The sequence below is a fragment of the Bombus terrestris genome, unplaced genomic scaffold, assembly GCF_910591885.1.
Source record: "Bombus terrestris unplaced genomic scaffold, iyBomTerr1.2, whole genome shotgun sequence".
Lineage (NCBI taxonomy): Eukaryota > Metazoa > Arthropoda > Insecta > Hymenoptera > Apidae > Bombus > Bombus terrestris.
In genome coordinates this window covers 3,633,226-3,656,558 of record NW_025963548.1, presented here as the reverse complement: position 1 = coordinate 3,656,558, position 23,333 = coordinate 3,633,226, and positions in this window count along the sequence as shown.

Genomic DNA, 23,333 nt, shown 5'->3' with positions numbered 1-23,333 from the left:
AACCAATCCCTCTTGCGTTCGTTATTCGACAAGGAGGCGACTTATTTCAAATTTGCTAACGTGTCGGATCGGTTGTGAGGTTGGACTAGATTTATACGAGCGAGCGGAGCGAGCGAGCTACGATTACAATTTCCACGCTATACATATACCTTATATTGCCTTGCATATATTTCCGGTTTTTGCCTAATTTAGTCAGCGATATCGGACCACACGTTGCACTGTACTATGTGGAAATATTACTATTTATGTAAAACTATTGATAAACTGTAAACTTTCGTCAGTACGCAATTCGATAAGGACTTCCGGCTCCTCGGGCTGGTGCGAATATTTCAATGTCCCTATGTGCCAAACCGTTGGTTTGTGACAAACCTTTACGCGACCCTCGCTCGCTGCGCTCGCTCGAAAACTGTAGCCTAACCTAAAACCAATCCCTCTTGCGTTCGTTATTCGATAAGGCGGCGACTTATTTCAAATTTGCTAAGGTGTCGGATCGGTTGTGAGGTTGGACTAGATTTTTACGAGCGAGCGGAGCGAGCGAGCAACTATTACAATTTCCAAGCTATACATATACCTTATATTACCTTGTATATATTTCCTGTTATTGCCTAATTTTGTCAGCGATTTCGGACCACACGTTGCACCCTACTATGTGGAAATATTACTATTTATGTAAAACTATTGATAAACTGTAAACTTTCGTCAGTACGCAATTCGATAAAGACTTCCGGCTCCTCAGGCTGGTGCGAACATTTCAATGTCTCAATGTGCCAAGCCTTTGGTTTGTGACACACCTTTACGCATCCCTCGCTCGCTGCGCTCGCTCGAAAACTATAGCCTAACCTAAAACCAATCCCTCTTGCGTTCGTTATTCGACAAGGAGGCGACTTATTTCAAATTTGCTAACGTGTCGGATCGGTTGTGAGGTTGGACTAGATTTATACGAGCGAGCGGAGCGAGCGAGCTACGATTACAATTTCCACGCTATACATATACCTTATATTGCCTTGCATATATTTCCGGTTTTTGCCTAATTTAGTCAGCGATATCGGACCACACGTTGCACTGTACTATGTGGAAATATTACTATTTATGTAAAACTATTGATAAACTGTAAACTTTCGTCAGTACGCAATTCGATAAGGACTTCCGGCTCCTCGGGCTGGTGCGAATATTTCAATGTCCCTATGTTCCAAACCGTTGGTTTGTGACACACAATTACGCGTCCCTCACTCGCTGCGCTCGCTCGAACACCATAGGCTAACCTAAAACCAATCCCTCTTGCGTTCGTTATTCGACAAGGAGGCGACTTATTTCAAATTTGCTAACGTGTCGGATCGGTTGTGAGGTTGGACTAAATTTTTACGAGCGAGCGGAGCGAGCGAGCAACGATTACAATTTCCAAGCTATACATATACCTTATATTACCTTGCATATTATTCCTGTTATTGCCTAATTTTGTCAGCGATTTCGGACCACACGTTGCACTGCACTATATGAAAATATTACTATTTATGTAAAACTATTGATGAAATGTAAACTTTTGTCAGTATGCAATTTGATAAAGACTTGCGGTTCCTCGGGCTGGTGCGAATATTTCAATGTCCCTATGTTCCAAACCGTTGGTTTGTGACACACAATTACGCGTCCCTCACTCGCTGCGCTCGCTCGAACACCATAGGCTAACCTAAAACCAATCCCTCTTGCGTTCGTTATTCGACAAGGAGGCGACTTATTTCAAATTTGCTAACGTGTCGGATCGGTTGTGAGGTTGGACTAAATTTTTACGAGCGAGCGGAGCGAGCGAGCAACGATTACAATTTCCAAGCTATACGTATACCTTATATTACCTTGCATATATTTTCTGTTATTGCCTAATTTTGTCAGCGATTTCGGACCACACGTTGCACTGTACTATGTGAAAATACTACTATTTATGTAAAACTATTGATGAAATGTAAACTTTTGTCAGTATGCAATTCGATAAAGACTTGCGGTTCCTCGGGCTGGTGCGAATATTTCAATGTCCCTATGTTCCAAACCGTTGGATTGTGACACACAATTACGCGACCCTCGCTCGCTGCGCTCGCTCGAAAACTATAGCCTAACCTAAAACCAATCCCTCTTGCGTTCGTTATTCGATAAGGCGGCGACTTATTTCAAATTTGCTAACGTGTCGGATCGGTTGTGAGGTTGGACTAGATTTATACGAGCGAGCGGAGCGAGCGAGCTACGATTACAATTTCCACGCTATACATATACCTTATATTGCCTTGCATATATTTCCGGTTTTTGCCTAATTTAGTCAGCGATATCGGACCACACGTTGCACTGTACTATGTGAAAATATTACAATTTACGTAAAACTATTGATGAAATGTAAACTTTTGTCAGTATGCAATTCGATAAAGACTTGCGGTTCCTCGGGCTGGTGCGAATATTTCAATGTCCCTATGTTCCAAACCGTTGGTTTGTGACACACAATTACGCGACCCTCGCTCGCTGCGCTCGCTCGAAAACTATAGCCTAACCTAAAACCAATCCCTCTTGCGTTCGTTATTCGACAAGGAGGCGACTTATTTCAAATTTGCTAACGTGTCGGATCGGTTGTGAGGTTGGACTAGATTTATACGAGCGAGCGGAGCGAGCGAGCAACGATTACAATTTCCAAGCTATACATATACCTTATATTGCCTTGCATATATTTCCTGTTATTGCCTAATTTTGTCAGCGATTTCGGACCACACGTTGCACTGTACTATGTGGAAATATTACTATTTATGTAAAACTATTGATAAACTGTAAACTTTCGTCAGTACGCAATTCGATAAGGACTTCCGGCTCCTCGGGCTGGTGCGAATATTTCAATGTCCCTATGTGCCAAACCGTTGGTTTGTGACAAACCTTTACGCGACCCTCGCTCGCTGCGCTCGCTCGAAAACTGTAGCCTAACCTAAAACCAATCCCTCTTGCGTTCGTTATTCGATAAGGCGGCGACTTATTTCAAATTTGCTAACGTGTCGGATCGGTTGTGAGGTTGGACTAGATTTTTACGAGCGAGCGGAGCGAGCGAGCAACTATTACAATTTCCAAGCTATACATATACCTTATATTACCTTGTATATATTTCCTGTTATTGCCTAATTTTGTCAGCGATTTCGGACCACACGTTGCACCCTACTATGTGGAAATATTACTATTTATGTAAAACTATTGATAAACTGTAAACTTTCGTCAGTACGCAATTCGATAAAGACTTCCGGCTCCTCGGGCTGGTGCGAATATTTCAATGTCTCAATGTGCCAAGCCGTTGGTTTGTGACACACCTTTACGCATCCCTCGCTCGCTGCGCTCGCTCCAAAACTATAGCCTAACCTAAAACCAATCCCTCTTGCGTTCGTTATTCGACAAGGAGGCGACTTATTTCAAATTTGCTAACGTGTCGGATCGGTTGTGAGGTTGGACTAGATTTATACGAGCGAGCGGAGCGAGCGAGCTACGATTACAATTTCCACGCTATACATATACCTTATATTGCCTTGCATATATTTCCGGTTTTTGCCTAATTTAGTCAGCGATATCGGACCACACGTTGCACTGTACTATGTGGAAATATTACTATTTATGTAAAGCTATTAATAAACTGTAAACTTTCGTCAGTACGCAATTCGATAAGGACTTCCGGCTCCTCGGGCTGGTGCGAATATTTCAATGTCCCTATGTTCCAAACCGTTGGTTTGTGACACACAATTACGCGTCCCTCGCTCGCTGCGCTCGCTCGAACACCATTGGCTAACCTAAAACCAATCCCTCTTGCGTTCGTTATTCGACAAGGAGGCGACTTATTTCAAATTTGCTAACGTGTCGAATCGGTTGTGAGGTTGGACTAGATTTTTACGAGCGAGCGGAGCGAGCGAGCAACGATTACAATTTCCAAGCTATACATATACCTTATATTACCTTGTATATATTTCCTGTTATTGCCTAATTTTGTCAGCGATTTCGGACCACACGTTGCACTCTACTATGTGGAAATATTACTATTTATGTAAAACTATTGATAAACTGTAAACTTTCGTCAGTACGCAATTCGATAAAGACTTCCGGCTCCTCGGGCTGGTGCGAATATTTCAATGTCTCTATGTGCCAAGCCGTTGGTTTGTGACACACCTTTACGCATCCCTCGCTCGCTGCGCTCGCTCGAAAACTATAGCCTAACCTAAAACCAATCCCTCTTGCGTTCGTTATTCGATAAGGCGGCGAGTTATTTCTAATTTGCTAACGTGTCGGATCGGTTGTGAGGTTGGACTAGATTTTTACGAGCGAGCGGAGCGAGCGAGCAACGATTACAATTTCCAAGCTATACATATACCTTATATTACCTTGCATATATTTCCTGTTATTGCCTAATTTTGTAAGCGATTTCGGACCTCACGTTGCACTGCACTATATGAAAATATTACTATTTATGTAAAACTATTGATGAAATGTAAACTTTTGTCAGTATGCAATTTGATAAAGACTTGCGGTTCCTCGGGCTGGTGCGAATATTTCAATGTCCCTATGTTCCAAACCGTTGGTTTGTGACACACAATTACGCGTCCCTCACTCGCTGCGCTCGCTCGAACACCATAGGCTAACCTAAAACCAATCCCTCTTGCGTTCGTTATTCGACAAGGAGGCGACTTATTTCAAATTTGCTAACGTGTCGGATCGGTTGTGAGGTTGGACTAAATTTTTACGAGCGAGCGGAGCGAGCGAGCAACGATTACAATTTCCAAGCTATACATATACCTTATATTACCTTGCATATTATTCCTGTTATTGCCTAATTTTGTCAGCGATTTCGGACCACACGTTGCACTGCACTATATGAAAATATTACTATTTATGTAAAACTATTGATGAAATGTAAACTTTTGTCAGTATGCAATTTGATAAAGACTTGCGGTTACTCGGGCTGGTGCGAATATTTCAATGTCCCTATGTTCCAAACCGTTGGTTTGTGACACACAATTACGCGTCCCTCACTCGCTGCGCTCGCTCGAACACCATAGGCTAACCTAAAACCAATCCCTCTTGCGTTCGTTATTCGACAAGGAGGCGACTTATTTCAAATTTGCTAACGTGTCGGATCGGTTGTGAGGTTGGACTAAATTTTTACGAGCGAGCGGAGCGAGCGAGCAACGATTACAATTTCCAAGCTATACGTATACCTTATATTACCTTGCATATATTTTCTGTTATTGCCTAATTTTGTCAGCGATTTCGGACCACACGTTGCACTGTACTATGTGAAAATACTACTATTTATGTAAAACTATTGATGAAATGTAAACTTTTGTCAGTATGCAATTCGATAAAGACTTGCGGTTCCTCGGGCTGGTGCGAATATTTCAATGTCCCTATGTTCCAAACCGTTGGTTTGTGACACACAATTACGCGACCCTCGCTCGCTGCGCTCGCTCGAAAACTATAGCCTAACCTAAAACCAATCCCTCTTGCGTTCGTTATTCGATAAGGCGGCGACTTATTTCAAATTTGCTAACGTGTCGGATCGGTTGTGAGGTTGGACTAGATTTTTACGAACGAGCGGAGCGAGCGAGCAACGATTACAATTTCCAAGCTATACATATACCTTATATTACCTTGTATATATTTCCTGTTATTGCCTAATTTTGTCAGCGATTTCGGACCACACGTTGCACTGTACTATGTGGAAATATTACTATTTATGTAAAACTATTGATAAACTGTAAACATTCGTCAGTACGCAATTCGATAAGGACTTCCGGCTCCTCGGGCTGGTGCGAATATTTCAATGTCCCTATATGCCAAACCGTTGGTTTGTGACAAACCTTTACGCGACCCTCGCTCGCTGCGCTCGCTCGAACACCATAGGCTAACCTAAAACCAATCCCTCTTGCGTTCGTTATTCGACAAGGAGGCGACTTATTTCAAATTTGCTAACGTGTCGGATCGGTTGTGAGGTTGGACTAGATTTATACGAGCGAGCGGAGCGAGCGAGCTACGATTACAATTTCCACGCTATACATATACCTTATATTGCCTTGCATATATTTCCGGTTTTTGCCTAATTTAGTCAGCGATATCGGACCACACGTTGCACTGTACTATGTGGAAATATTACTATTTATGTAAAACTGTTGATAAACTGTAAACTTTCGTCAGTACGCAATTCGATAAGGACTTCCGGCTCCTCGGGCTGGTGCGAATATTTCAATGTCCATATGTGCCAAACCGTTGGTTTGTGACAAACCTTTACGCGACCCTCGCTCGCTGCGCTCGCTCGAACACCATAGGCTAACCTAAAACCAATCCCTCTTGCGTTCGTTATTCGACAAGGAGGCGACTTATTTCAAATTTGCTAACGTGTCGGATCGGTTGTGAGGTTGGACTGGACTTTGCGAGCGAGCGGAGCGAGCGAGCTACGATTACAATTTCCAAGCTATACATATACCTTATATTGCCTTGCATATATTTCCTGTTATTGCCTAATTTTGTCAGCGATTTCGGACCACACGTTGCACTGTACTATGTGGAAATATTACTATTTATGTAAAACTATTGATAAACTGTAAACTTTCGTCAGTACGCAATTCGATAAGGACTTCCGGCTCCTCGGGCTGGTGCGAATATTTCAATGTCCCTATGTGCCAAACCGTTGGTTGGGACAAACCTTTACGCGACCCTCGCTCGCTGCGCTCGCTCGAACACCATAGGCTAACCTAAAACCAATCCCTCTTGCGTTCGTTATTCGACAAGGAGGCGACTTATTTCAAATTTGCTAACGTGTCGGATCGGATGTGAGGTTGGACTAGATTTATACGAGCGAGCGGAGCGAGCGAGCTACGATTACAATTTCCACGCTATACACATACCTTATATTGCCTTGCATATATTTCCGGTTTTTGCCTAATTTAGTCAGCGATATCGGACCACACGTTGCACTGTACTATGTGGAAATATTACTATTTATGTAAAACTATTGATAAACTGTAAACTTTCGTCAGTACGCAATTCGATAAGGACTTCCGGCTCCTCGGGCTGGTGCGAATATTTCAATGTCCCTATGTTCCAAACCGTTGGTTTGTGACACACCTTTACGCATCCCTCGCTCGCTGCGCTCGCTCGAAAACTATAGCCTAACCTAAAACCAATCCCTCTTGCGTTCGTTATTCGATAAGGCGGCGACTTATTTCAAATTTGCTAACGTGTCGGATCGGTTGTGAGGTTGGACTAGATTTTTACGAGCGAGCGGAGCGAGCGAGCAACGATTACAATTTCCAAGCTATACATATACCTTATATTGCCTTGCATATATTTCCTGTTATTGCCTAATTTTGTCAGCGATTTCGGACCACACGTTGCACTGTACTATGTGGAAATATTACTATTTATGTAAAACTTTTGATAAACTGTAAACTTTCGTCAGTACGCAATTCGATAAGGACTTCCGGCTCCTCGGGCTGGTGCGAATATTTCAATGTCCCTATGTTCCAAACCGTTGGTTTGTGACACACCTTTACGCATCCCTCGCTCGCTGCGCTCGCTCGAAAACTATAGCCTAACCTAAAACCAATCCCTCTTGCGTTCGTTATTCGATAAGGCGGCGACTTATTTCAAATTTGCTAACGTGTCGGATCGGTTGTGAGGTTGGACTAGATTTTTACGAGCGAGCGGAGCGAGCGAGCAACGATTACAATTTCCAAGCTATACATATACCTTATATTGCCTTGCATATATTTCCTGTTATTGCCTAATTTTGTCAGCGATTTCGGACCACACGTTGCACTGTACTATGTGGAAATATTACTATTTATGTAAAACTTTTGATAAACTGTAAACTTTCGTCAGTACGCAATTCGATAAGGACTTCCGGCTCCTCGGGCTGGTGCGAATATTTCAATGTCCCTATGTGCCAAACCGTTGGTTTGTGACAAACCTTTACGCGACCCTCGCTCGCTGCGCTCGCTCGAAAACTATAGCCTAACCTAAAACCAATCCCTCTTGCGTTCGTTATTCGATAAGGCGGCGACTTATTTCAAATTTGCTAACGTGTCGGATCGGTTGTGAGGTTGGACTAGATTTTTACGAGCGAGCGGAGCGAGCGAGCAACTATTACAATTTCCAAGCTATACATATACCTTATATTACCTTGTATATATTTCCTGTTATTGCCTAATTTTGTCAGCGATTTCGGACCACACGTTGCACCCTACTATGTGGAAATATTACTATTTATGTAAAACTATTGATAAACTGTAAACTTTCGTCAGTACGCAATTCGATAAAGACTTCCGGCTCCTCGGGCTGGTGCGAATATTTCAATGTCTCAATGTGCCAAGCCGTTGGTTTGTGACACACCTTTACGCATCCCTCGCTCGCTGCGCTCGCTCGAAAACTATAGCCTAACCTAAAACCAATCCCTCTTGCGTTCGTTATTCGATAAGGCGGCGACTTATTTCAAATTTGCTAACGTGTCGGATCGGTTGTGAGGTTGGACTGGATTTTTACGAGCGAGCGGAGCGAGCGAGCTACGACTACAATTTCCAAGCTATACATATACCTTATATTGCCTTGCATATATTTCCTGTTATTGCCTAATTTTGTCAGCGATTTCGGACCACACGTTGCACTGTACTATGTGGAAATATTACTATTTATGTAAAACTATTGATAAACTGTAAACTTTCGTCAGTACGCAATTCGATAAGGACTTCCGGCTCCTCGGGCTGGTGCGAATATTTCAATGTCCCTATGTGCCAAACCGTTGGTTTGTGACAAACCTTTACGCGACCCTCGCTCGCTGCGCTCGCTCGAACACCATAGGCTAACCTAAAACCAATCCCTCTTGCGTTCGTTATTCGACAAGGAGGCGACTTATTTCAAATTTGCTAACGTGTCGGATCGGTTGTGAGGTTGGACTAGATTTATACGAGCGAGCGGAGCGAGCGAGCTACGATTACAATTTCCACGCTATACATATACCTTATATTGCCTTGCATATATTTCCGGTTTTTGCCTAATTTAGTCAGCGATATCGGACCACACGTTGCACTGTACTATGTGGAAATATTACTATTTATGTAAAACTATTGATAAACTGTAAACTTTCGTCAGTACGCAATTCGATAAAGACTTGCGGTTCCTCGGGCTGGTGCGAATATTTCAATGTCTCTATGTGCCAAGCCGTTGGTTTGTGACACACAATTACGCGACCCTCGCTCGCTGCGCTCGCTCGAAAACTATAGCCTAACCTAAAACCAATCCCTCTTGCGTTCGTTATTCGATAAGGCGGCGACTTATTTCAAATTTGCTAACGTGTCGGATCGGTTGTGAGGTTGGACTAGATTTATACGAGCGAGCGGAGCGAGCGAGCTACGATTACAATTTCCACGCTATACATATACCTTATATTGCCTTGCATATATTTCCGGTTTTTGCCTAATTTAGTCAGCGATATCGGACCACACGTTGCACTGTACTATGTGAAAATATTACAATTTATGTAAAACTATTGATGAAATGTAAACTTTTGTCAGTATGCAATTCGATAAAGACTTGCGGTTCCTCGGGCTGGTGTGAATATTTCAATGTCCCTATGTTCCAAACCGTTGGTTTGTGACACACAATTACGCGTCCCTCGCTCGCTGCGCTCGCTCGAACACCATAGGCTAACCTAAAACCAATCCCTCTTGCGTTCGTTATTCGATAAGGCGGCGACTTATTTCAAATTTGCTAACGTGTCGGATCGGTTGTGAGGTTGGACTGGATTTTTGCGAGCGAGCGGAGCGAGCGAGCTACGATTACAATTTCCAAGCAATACATATACCTTATATTGCCTTGCATATATTTCCTGTTATTGCCTAATTTTGTCAGCGATTTCGGACCACACGATGCACTGTACTATGTGGAAATATTACTATTTATGTAAAACTATTGATAAACTGTAAACTTTCGTCAGTACGCAATTCGATAAGGACTTCCGGCTCCTCGGGCTGGTGCGAATATTTCAATGTCCCTATGTGCCAAACCGTTGGTTTGTGACAAACCTTTACGCGACCCTCGCTCGCTGCGCTCGCTCGAACACCATAGGCTATCCTAAAACCAATCCCTCTTGCGTTCGTTATTCGACAAGGAGGCGACTTATTTCAAATTTGCTAACGTGTCGGATCGGTTGTGAGGTTGGACTAGATTTATACGAGCGAGCGGAGCGAGCGAGCTACGATTACAATTTCCACGCTATACATATACCTTATATTGCCTTGCATATATTTCCGGTTTTTGCCTAATTTAGTCAGCGATATCGGACCACACGTTGCACTGTACTATGTGGAAATATTACTATTTATGTAAAACTATTGATAAACTGTAAACTTTCGTCAGTACGCAATTCGATAAAGACTTCCGGCTCCTCGGGCTGGTGCGAATATTTCAATGTCCCTATGTGCCAAACCGTTGGTTTGTGACACACCTTTACGCGACCCTCGCTCGCTGCGCTCGCTCGAAAACTATAGCCTAACCTAAAACCAATCCCTCTTGCGTTCGTTATTCGATAAGGCGGCGACATATTTGTAATTTGCTAACGTGTCGGATCGGTTGTGAGGTTGGACTAGATTTTTACGAGCGAGCGGAGCGAGCGAGCTACGATTACAATTTCCACGCTATACATATACCTTATATTGCCTTGCATATATTTCCGGTTTTTGCCTAATTTAGTCAGCGATATCGGACCACACGTTGCACTGTACTATGTGAAAATATTACAATTTATGTAAAACTATTGATGAAATGTAAACTTTTGTCAGTATGCAATTCGATAAAGACTTGCGGTTCCTCGGGCTGGTGCGAATATTTCAATGTCCCTATGTGCCAAACCGTTGGTTTGTGACACACCTTTACGCGACCCTCGCTCGCTGCGCTCGCTCGAAAACTATAGCCTAACCTAAAACCAACCCCTCTTGCGTTCGTTATTCGACAAGGAGGCGACTAATTTCAAATTTGCTAACGTGTCGGATCGGTTGTGAGGTTGGACTAGATTTTTACGAGCGAGCGGAGCGAGCGAGCAACGATTACAATTTCCAAGCTATACATATACCTTATATTACCTTGCATATATTTCCTGTTATTGCCTAATTTTGTCAGCGATTTCGGACCACACGTTGCACTCTACTATGTGGAAATATTACTATTTATGTAAAACTATTGATAAACTGTAAACTTTCGTCAGTACGCAATTCGATAAAGACTTCCGGCTCCTCGGGCTGGTGCGAATATTTCAATGTCTCAATGTGCCAAGCCGTTGGTTTGTGACACACCTTTACGCATCCCTCGCTCGCTGCGCTCGCTCGAAAACTATAGCCTAACCTAAAACCAATCCCTCTTGCGTTCGTTATTCGATAAGGCGGCGACTTATTTCAAACTTGCTAACGTGTCGGATCGGTTGTGAGGTTGGACTGGATTTTTACGAGCGAGCGGAGCGAGCGAGCTACGATTACAATTTCCAAGCTATACATATACCTTATATTGCCTTGCATATATTTCCTGTTATTGCCTAATTTTGTCAGCGATTTCGGACCACACGTTGCACTGTACTATGTGGAAATATTACTATTTATGTAAAACTATTGATAAACTGTAAACTTTCGTCAGTACGCAATTCGATAAGGACTTCCGGCTCCTCGGGCTGGTGCGAATATTTCAATGTCCCTATGTGCCAAACCGTTGGTTTGTGACAAACCTTTACGCGACCCTCGCTCGCTGCGCTCGCTCGAACACCATAGGCTAACCTAAAACGAATCCCTCTTGCGTTCGTTATTCGACAAGGAGGCGACTTATTTCAAATTTGCTAACGTGTCGGATCGGTTGTGAGGTTGGACTAGATTTATACGAGCGAGCGGAGCGAGCGAGCTACGATTACAATTTCCACGCTATACATATACCTTATATTGCCTTGCATATATTTCCGGTTTTTGCCTAATTTAGTCAGCGATATCGAACCACACGTTGCACTGTACTATGTGGAAATATTACTATTTATGTAAAACTATTGATAAACTGTAAACTTTCGTCAGTACGCAATTCGATATGGACTTCCGGCTCCTCGGTCTGGTGCGAATATTTCAATGTCCCTATGTTCCAAACCGTTGGTTTGTGACACACAATTACGCGTCCCTCGCTCGCTGCGCTCGCTCGAACACCATAGGCTAACCTAAAACCAATCCCTCTTGCGTTCGTTATTCGACAAGGAGGCGACTTATTTCAAATTTGCTAACGTGTCGAATCGGTTGTGAGGTTGGACTAGATTTTTACGAGCGAGCGGAGCGAGCGAGCAACGATTACAATTTCCAAGCTATACATATACCTTATATTACCTTGTATATATTTCCTGTTATTGCCTAATTCTGTCAGCGATTTCGGACCACACGTTGCACTCTAATATGTGGAAATATTACTATTTATGTAAAACTATTGATAAACTGTAAACTTTCGTCAGTACGCAATTCGATAAAGACTTCCGGCTCCTCGGGCTGGTGCGAATATTTCAATGTCTCTATGTGCCAAGCCGTTGGTTTGTGACACACCTTTACGCGACCCTCACTCGCTGCGCTCGCTGGAAAACTATAGCCTAACCTAAAACCAATCCCTCTTGCGTTCGTTATTCGACAAGGAGGCGACTTATTTCAAATTTGCTAACGTGTCGGATCGGTTGTGAGGTTGGACTAGATTTTTACGAGCGAGCGGAGCGAGCGAGCAACGATTACAATTTCCAAGCTATACATATACCTTATATTACCTTGCATATATTTCCTGTTATTGCCTAATTTTGTCAGCGATTTCGGACCACACGTTGCACTGTACTATGTGAAAATATTACTATTTATGTAAAACTATTGATGAAATGTAAACTTTTGTCAGTATGCAATTCGATAAAGACTTGCGGTTCCTCGGGCTGGTGCGAATATTTCAATGTCCCTATGTTCCAAACCGTTGGTTTGTGACACACAATTACGCGTCCCTCGCTCGCTGCGCTCGCTCGAACACCATAGGCTAACCTAAAACCAATCCCTCTTGCGTTCGTTATTCGACAAGTAGGCGACTTATTTCAAATTTGCTAACGTGTCGGATCGGTTGTGAGGTTGGACTAGATTTATACGAGCGAGCGGAGCGAGCGAGCTACGATTACAATTTCCACGCTATACATATACCTTATATTGCCTTGCATATATTTCCGGTTTTTGCCTAATTTAGTCAGCGATATCGGACCACACGTTGCACTGTACTATGTGGAAATATTACTATTTATGTAAAACTATTGATAAACTGTAAACTTTCGTCAGTACGCAATTCGATAAGGACTTCCGGCTCCTCGGGCTGGTGCGAATATTTCAATGTCCCTATGTGCCAAACCGTTGGTTTGTGACAAACCTTTACGCGACCCTCGCTCGCTGCGCTCGCTCGAACACCATAGGCTATCCTAAAACCAATCCCTCTTGCGTTCGTTATTCGATAAGGAGGCGACTTATTTCAAATTTGCTAACGTGTCGGATCGGTTGTGAGGTTGGACTAGATTTTTACGAGCGAGCGGAGCGAGGGAGCTACGATTGCAATTTCCAAGCTATACATATACCTTATATTGCCTTGCATATATTTCCGGTTTTTGCCTAATTTAGTCAGCGATATCGGACCACACGTTGCACTATACTATGAGAAAATATTACAATTTATGTAAAACTATTGATGAAATGTAAACTTTTGTCAGTATGCAATTCGATAAAGACTTGCGGTTCCTCGGGCTGGTGCGAATATTTCAATGTCCCTATGTGCCAAAACGTTGGTTTGTGACACACCTTTACGCGACCCTCGCTCGCTGCGCTCGCTCGAAAACTATAGCCTAACCTAAAACCAATCCCTCTTGCGTTCGTTATTCGATAAGGCGGCGAGTTATTTCTAATTTGCTAACGTGTCGGATCGGTTGTGAGGTTGGACTAGATTTTTACGAGCGAGCGGAGCGAGCGAGCAACGATTACAATTTCCAAGCTATACATATACCTTATATTACCTTGCATATATTTCCTGTTATTGCCTAATTTTGTCAGCGATTTCGGACCACACGTTGCACTGCACTATATGAAAATATTACTATTTATGTAAAACTATTGATGAAATGTAAACTTTTGTCAGTATGCAATTTGATAAAGACTTGCGGTTCCTCGGGCTGGTGCGAATATTTCAATGTCCCTATGTTCCAAACCGTTGGTTTGTGACACACAATTACGCGTCCCTCACTCGCTGCGCTCGCTCGAACACCATAGGCTAACCTAAAACCAATCCCTCTTGCGTTCGTTATTCGACAAGGAGGCGACTTATTTCAAATTTGCTAACGTGTCGGATCGGTTGTGAGGTTGGACTAAATTTTTACGAGCGAGCGGAGCGAGCGAGCAACGATTACAATTTCCAAGCTATACATATACCTTATATTACCTTGCATATATCTTCTGTTATTGCCTAATTTTGTCAGCGATTTCGGACCACACGTTGCACTGTACTATGTGAAAATACTACTATTTATGTAAAACTATTGATGAAATGTAAACTTTTGTCAGTATGCAATTCGATAAAGACTTGCGGTTCCTCGGGCTGGTGCGAATATTTCAATGTCCCTATGTTCCAAACCGTTGGTTTGTGACACACAATTACGCGACCCTCGCTCGCTGCGCTCGCTCGAAAACTATAGCCTAACCTAAAACCAATCCCTCTTGCGTTCGTTATTCGATAAGGCGGCGACTTATTTCAAATTTGCTAACGTGTCGGATCGGTTGTGAGGTTGGACTAGATTTTTACGAGCGAGCGGAGCGAGCGAGCAACGATTACAATTTCCAAGCTATACATATACCTTATATTACCTTGTATATATTTCCTGTTATTGCCTAATTTTGTCAGCGATTTCGGACCACACGTTGCACTGTACTATGTGGAAATATTAATATTTATGTAAAACTATTGATAAAATGTAAACTTTCGTCAGTACGCAATTCGATAAGGACTTCCGGCTCCTCGGGCTGGTGCGAATATTTCAATGTCCCTATATGCCAAACCGTTGGTTTGTGACAAACCTTTACGCGACCCTCGCTCGCTGCGCTCGCTCGAACACCATAGGCTAACCTAAAACCAATCCCTCTTGCGTTCGTTATTCGACAAGGAGGCGACTTATTTCAAATTTGCTAACGTGTCGGATCGGTTGTGAGGTTGGACTAGATTTTTACGAGCGAGCGGAGCGAGCGAGCAACGATTACAATTTCCAAGCTATACATATACCTTATATTACCTTGCATATATTTCCTGTTATTGCCTAATTTTGTCAGCGATTTCGGACCACACGTTGCACTCTACTATGTGGAAATATTACTATTTATGTAAAACTATTGATAAACTGTAAACTTTCGTCAGTACGCAATTCGATAAAGACTTCCGGCTCCTCGGGCTGGTGCGAATATTTCAATGTCTCAATGTGCCAAGCCGTTGGTTTGTGACACACCTTTACGCATCCCTCGCTCGCTGCGCTCGCTCGAAAACTATAGCCTAACCTAAAACCAATCCCTCTTGCGTTCGTTATTCGATAAGGCGGCGACTTATTTCAAACTTGCTAACGTGTCGGATCGGTTGTGAGGTTGGACTGGATTTTTACGAGCGAGCGGAGCGAGCGAGCTACGATTACAATTTCCAAGCTATACATATACCTTATATTGCCTTGCATATATTTCCTGTTATTGCCTAATTTTGTCAGCGATTTCGGACCACACGTTGCACTGTACTATGTGGAAATATTACTATTTATGTAAAACTATTGATAAACTGTAAACTTTTATCAGTAGACTATTCGACAAGGACTTCCGGCTCCTCGGGCTGGTGCGAATATTTCAATGTCCCTATGTGCCAAACCGTTGGTTTGTGACAAACCTTTACGCGACCCTCGCTCGCTGCGCTCGCTCGAACACCATAGGCTAACCTAAAACGAATCCCTCTTGCGTTCGTTATTCGACAAGGAGGCGACTTATTTCAAATTTGCTAACGTGTCGGATCGGTTGTGAGGTTGGACTAGATTTATACGAGCGAGCGGTGCGAGCGAGCTACGATTACAATTTCCACGCTATACATATACCTTATATTGCCTTGCATATATTTCCGGTTTTTGCCTAATTTAGTCAGCGATATCGGACCACACGTTGCACTGTACTATGTGGAAATATTACTATTTATGTAAAACTATTGATAAACTGTAAACTTTCGTCAGTACGCAATTCGATATGGACTTCCGGCTCCTCGGTCTGGTGCGAATATTTCAATGTCCCTATGTTCCAAACCGTTGGTTTGTGACACACAATTACGCGTCCCTCGCTCGCTGCGCTCGCTCGAACACCATAGGCTAACCTAAAACCAATCCCTCTTGCGTTCGTTATTCGACAAGGAGGCGACTTATTTCAAATTTGCTAACGTGTCGAATCGGTTGTGAGGTTGGACTAGATTTTTACGAGCGAGCGGAGCGAGCGAGCAACGATTACAATTTCCAAGCTATACATATACCTTATATTACCTTGTATATATTTCCTGTTATTGCCTAATTCTGTCAGCGATTTCGGACCACACGTTGCACTCTAATATGTGGAAATATTACTATTTATGTAAAACTATTGATAAACTGTAAACTTTCGTCAGTACGCAATTCGATAAATACTTCCGGCTCCTCCGGCTGGTGCGAATATTTCAATGTCTCTATGTGCCAAGCCGTTGGTTTGTGACACACCTTTACGCGACCCTCGCTCGCTGCGCTCGCTGGAAAACTATAGCCTAACCTAAAACCAATCCCTCTTGCGTTCGTTATTCGACAAGGAGGCGACTTATTTCAAATTTGCTAACGTGTCGGATCGGTTGTGAGGTTGGACTAGATTTATACGAGCGAGCGGAGCGAGCGAGCTACGATTACAATTTCCACGCTATACATATACCTTATATTGCCTTGCATATATTTCCGGTTTTTGCCTAATTTAGTCAGCGATATCGGACCACACGTTGCACTGTACTATGTGGAAATATTACTATTTATGTAAAACTATTGATAAACTGTAAACTTTCGTCAGTACGCAATTCGATAAGGACTTCCGGCTCCTCGGGCTGGTGCGAATATTTCAATGTCCCTATGTGCCAAACCGTTGGTTTGTGACAAACCTTTACGCGACCCTCGCTCGCTGCGCTCGCTCGAACACCATAGGCTATCCTAAAACCAATCCCTCTTGCGTTCGTTATTCGACAAGGAGGCGACTTATTTCAAATTTGCTAACGTGTCGGATCGGTTGTGAGGTTGGACTAGATTTATACGAGCGAGCGGAGCGAGGGAGCTACGATTACAATTTCCACGCTATACATATACCTTATATTGCCTTGCATATATTTCCGGTTTTTGCCTAATTTAGTCAGCGATATCGGACCACACGTTGCACTATACTATGAGAAAATATTACAATTTATGTAAAACTATTGATGAAATGTAAACTTTTGTCAGTATGCAATTCGATAAAGACTTGCGGTTCCTCGGGCTGGTGCGAGTATTTCAATGTCCCTATGTGCCAAAACGTTGGTTTGTGACACACCTTTACGCGACCCTCGCTCGCTGCGCTCGCTCGAAAACTATAGCCTAACCTAAAACCAATCCCTCTTGCGTTCGTTATTCGATAAGGCGGCGAGTTATTTCTAATTTGCTAACGTGTCGGATCGGTTGTGAGGTTGGACTAGATTTTTACGAGCGAGCGGAGCGAGCGAGCAACGATTACAATTTCCAAGCTATACATATACCTTATATTACCTTGCATATATTTCCTGTTATTGCCTAATTTTGTCAGCGATTTCGGACCACACGTTGCACTGCACTATATGAAAATATTACTATTTATGTAAAACTATTGATGAAATGTAAACTTTTGTCAGTATGCAATTTGATAAAGACTTGCGGTTCCTCGGGCTGGTGCGAATATTTCAATGTCCCTATGTTCCACACCGTTGGTTTGTGACACACAATTACGCGTCCCTCACTCGCTGCGCTCGCTCGAACACCATAGGCTAACCTAAAACCAATCCCTCTTGCGTTCGTTATTCGACAAGGAGGCGACTTATTTCAAATTTGCTAACGTGTCGGATCGGTTGTGAGGTTGGACTAAATTTTTACGAGCGAGCGGAGCGAGCGAGCAACGATTACAATTTCCAAGCTATACATATACCTTATATTACCTTGCATATATCTTCTGTTATTGCCTAATTTTGTCAGCGATTTCGGACCACACGTTGCACTGTACTATGTGAAAATACTACTATTTATGTAAAACTATTGATGAAATGTAAACTTTTGTCAGTATGCAATTCGATAAAGACTTGCGGTTCCTCGGGCTGGTGCGAATATTTCAATGTCCCTATGTTCCAAACCGTTGGTTTGTGACACACAATTACGCGACCCTCGCTCGCTGCGCTCGCTCGAAAACTATAGCCTAACCTAAAACCAATCCCTCTTGCGTTCGTTATTCGATAAGGTAGCGACTTATTTCAAATTTGCTAACGTGTCGGATCGGTTGTGAGGTTGGACTAGATTTTTACGAGCGAGCGGAGCGAGCGAGCAACGATTACAATTTCCAAGCTATACATATACCTTATATTACCTTGTATATATTTCCTGTTATTGCCTAATTTTGTCAGCGATTTCGGACCACACGTTGCACTGTACTATGTGGAAATATTACTATTTATGTAAAACTATTGATAAACTGTAAACTTTCGTCAGTACGCAATTCGATAAGGACTTCCGGCTCCTCGGGCTGGTGCGAATATTTCAATGTCCCTATGTGCCAAACCGTTGGTTTGTGACAAACCTTTACGCGACCCTCGCTCGCTGCGCTCGGTCGAACACCATAGGCTAACCTAAAACGAATCCCTCTTGCGTTCGTTATTCGACAAGGAGGCGACTTATTTCAAATTTGCTAACGTGTCGGATCGGTTGTGAGGTTGGACTAGATTTATACGAGCGAGCGGTGCGAGCGAGCTACGATTACAATTTCCACGCTATACATATACCTTATATTGCCTTGCATATATTTCCGGTTTTTGCCTAATTTAGTCAGCGATATCGGACCACACGTTGCACTGTACTATGTGGAAATATTACTATTTATGTAAAACTATTGATAAACTGTAAACTTTCGTCAGTACGCAATTCGATATGGACTTCCGGCTCCTCGGTCTGGTGCGAATATTTCAATGTCCCTATGTTCCAAACCGTTGGTTTGTGACACACAATTACGCGTCCCTCGCTCGCTGCGCTCGCTCGAACACCATAGGCTAACCTAAAACCAATCCCTCTTGCGTTCGTTATTCGACAAGGAGGCGACTTATTTCAAATTTGCTAACGTGTCGAATCGGTTGTAAGGTTGGACTAGATTTTTACGAGCGAGCGGAGCGAGCGAGCAACGATTACAATTTCCAAGCTATACATATACCTTATATTACCTTGTATATATTTCCTGTTATTGCCTAATTCTGTCAGCGATTTCGGACCACACGTTGCACTCTAATATGTGGAAATATTACTATTTATGTAAAACTATTGATAAACTGTAAACTTTCGTCAGTACGCAATTCGATAAAGACTTCCGGCTCCTCGGGCTGGTGCGAATATTTCAATGTCTCTATGTGCCAAGCCGTTGGTTTGTGACACACCTTTACGCGACCCTCGCTCGCTGCGCTCGCTGGAAAACTATAGCCTAACCTAAAACCAATCCCTCTTGCGTTCGTTATTCGACAAGGAGGCGACTTATTTCAAATTTGCTAACGTGTCGGATCGGTTGTGAGGTTGGACTAGATTTTTACGAGCGAGCGGAGCGAGCGAGCAACGATTACAATTTCCAAGCTATACATATACCTTATATTACCTTGCATATATTTCCTGTTATTGCCTAATTTTGTCAGCGATTTCGGACCACACGTTGCACTGTACTATGTGAAAATATTACTATTTATGTAAAACTATTGATGAAATGTAAACTTTTGTCAGTATGCAATTCGATAAAGACTTGCGGTTCCTCGGGCTGGTGCGAATATTTCAATGTCCCTATGTTCCAAACCGTTGGTTTGTGACACACAATTACGCGTCCCTCGCTCGCTGCGCTCGCTCGAACACCATAGGCTAACCTAAAACCAATCCCTCTTGCGTTCGTTATTCGACAAGTAGGCGACTTATTTCAAATTTGCTAACGTGTCGGATCGGTTGTGAGGTTGGACTAGATTTATACGAGCGAGCGGAGCGAGCGAGCTACGATTACAATTTCCACGCTATACATATACCTTATATTGCCTTGCATATATTTCCGGTTTTTGCCTAATTTAGTCAGCGATATCGGACCACACGTTGCACTGTACTATGTGGAAATATTACTATTTATGTAAAACTATTGATAAACTGTAAACTTTCGTCAGTACGCAATTCGATAAGGACTTCCGGCTCCTCGGGCTGGTGCGAATATTTCAATGTCCCTATGTGCCAAACCGTTGGTTTGTGACAAACCTTTACGCGACCCTCGCTCGCTGCGCTCGCTCGAACACCATAGGCTATCCTAAAACCAATCCCTCTTGCGTTCGTTATTCGACAAGGAGGCGACTTATTTCAAATTTGCTAACGTGTCGGATCGGTTGTGAGGTTGGACTAGATTTATACGAGCGAGCGGAGCGAGCGAGCTACGATTACAATTTCCACGCTATACATATACCTTATATTGCCTTGCATATATTTCCGGTTTTTGCCTAATTTAGTCAGCGATATCGGACCACACGTTGCACTATACTATGAGAAAATATTACAATTTATGTAAAACTATTGATGAAATGTAAACTTTTGTCAGTATGCAATTCGATAAAGACTTGCGGTTCCTCGGGCTGGTGCGAATATTTCAATGTCCCTATGTGCCAAAACGTTGGTTTGTGACACACCTTTACGCGACCCTCGCTCGCTGCGCTCGCTCGAAAACTATAGCCTAACCTAAAACCAATCCCTCTTGCGTTCGTTATTCGATAAGGCGGCGAGTTATTTCTAATTTGCTAACGTGTCGGATCGGTTGTGAGGTTGGACTAGATTTTTACGAGCGAGCGGAGCGAGCGAGCAACGATTACAATTTCCAAGCTATACATATACCTTATATTACCTTGCATATATTTCCTGTTATTGCCTAATTTTGTCAGCGATTTCGGACCACACGTTGCACTGCACTATATGAAAATATTACTATTTATGTAAAACTATTGATGAAATGTAAACTTTTGTCAGTATGCAATTTGATAAAGACTTGCGGTTCCTCGGGCTGGTGCGAATATTTCAATGTCCCTATGTTCCAAACCGTTGGTTTGTGACACACAATTACGCGTCCCTTACTCGCTGCGCTCGCTCGAACACCATAGGCTAACCTAAAACCAATCCCTCTTGCGTTCGTTATTCGACAAGGAGGCGACTTATTTCAAATTTGCTAACGTGTCGGATCGGTTGTGAGGTTGGACTAAATTTTTACGAGCGAGCGGAGCGAGCGAGCAACGATTACAATTTCCAAGCTATACATATACCTTATATTACCTTGCATATATCTTCTGTTATTGCCTAATTTTGTCAGCGATTTCGGACCACACGTTGCACTGTACTATGTGAAAATACTACTATTTATGTAAAACTATTGATGAAATGTAAACTTTTGTCAGTATGCAATTCGATAAAGACTTGCGGTTCCTCGGGCTGGTGCGAATATTTCAATGTCCCTATGTTCCAAACCGTTGGTTTGTGACACACAATTACGCGACCCTCGCTCGCTGCGCTCGCTCGAAAACTATAGCCTAACCTAAAACCAATCCCTCTTGCGTTCGTTATTCGATAAGGCGGCGACTTATTTCAAATTTGCTAACGTGTCGGATCGGTTGTGAGGTTGGACTAGATTTTTACGAGCGAGCGGAGCGAGCGAGCAACGATTACAATTTCCAAGCTATACATATACCTTATATTACCTTGTATATATTTCCTGTTATTGCCTAATTTTGTCAGCGATATCGGACCACACGTTGCACTGTACTATGTGGAAATATTACTATTTATGTAAAACTATTGATAAACTGTAAACTTTCGTCAGTACGCAATTCGATAAGGACTTCCGGCTCCTCGGGCTGGTGCGAATATTTCAATGTCCCTATGTGCCAAACCGTTGGTTTGTGACAAACCTTTACGCGACCCTCGCTCGCTGCGCTCGCTCGAACACCATAGGCTATCCTAAAACCAATCCCTCTTGCGTTCGTTATTCGACAAGGAGGCGACTTATTTCAAATTTGCTAACGTGTCGGATCGGTTGTGAGGTTGGACTAGATTTATACGAGCGAGCGGAGCGAGGGAGCTACGATTACAATTTCCACGCTATACATATACCTTATATTGCCTTGCATATATTTCCGGTTTTTGCCTAATTTAGTCAGCGATATCGGACCACACGTTGCACTATACTATGAGAAAATATTACAATTTATGTAAAACTATTGATGAAATGTAAACTTTTGTCAGTATGCAATTCGATAAAGACTTGCGGTTCCTCGGGCTGGTGCGAATATTTCAATGTCCCTATGTGCCAAAACGTTGGTTTGTGACACACCTTTACGCGACCCTCGCTCGCTGCGCTCGCTCGAAAACTATAGCCTAACCTAAAACCAATCCCTCTTGCGTTCGTTATTCGATAAGGCGGCGAGTTATTTCTAATTTGCTAACGTGTCGGATCGGTTGTGAGGTTGGACTAGATTTTTACGAGCGAGCGGAGCGAGCGAGCAACGATTACAATTTCCAAGCTATACATATACCTTATATTACCTTGCATATATTTCCTGTTATTGCCTAATTTTGTCAGCGATTTCGGACCACACGTTGCACTGCACTATATGAAAATATTACTATTTATGTAAAACTATTGATGAAATGTAAACTTTTGTCAGTATGCAATTTGATAAAGACTTGCGGTTCCTCGGGCTGGTGCGAATATTTCAATGTCCCTATGTTCCACACCGTTGGTTTGTGACACACAATTACGCGTCCCTCACTCGCTGCGCTCGCTCGAACACCATAGGCTAACCTAAAACCAATCCCTCTTGCGTTCGTTATTCGACAAGGAGGCGACTTATTTCAAATTTGCTAACGTGTCGGATCGGTTGTGAGGTTGGACTAAATTTTTACGAGCGAGCGGAGCGAGCGAGCAACGATT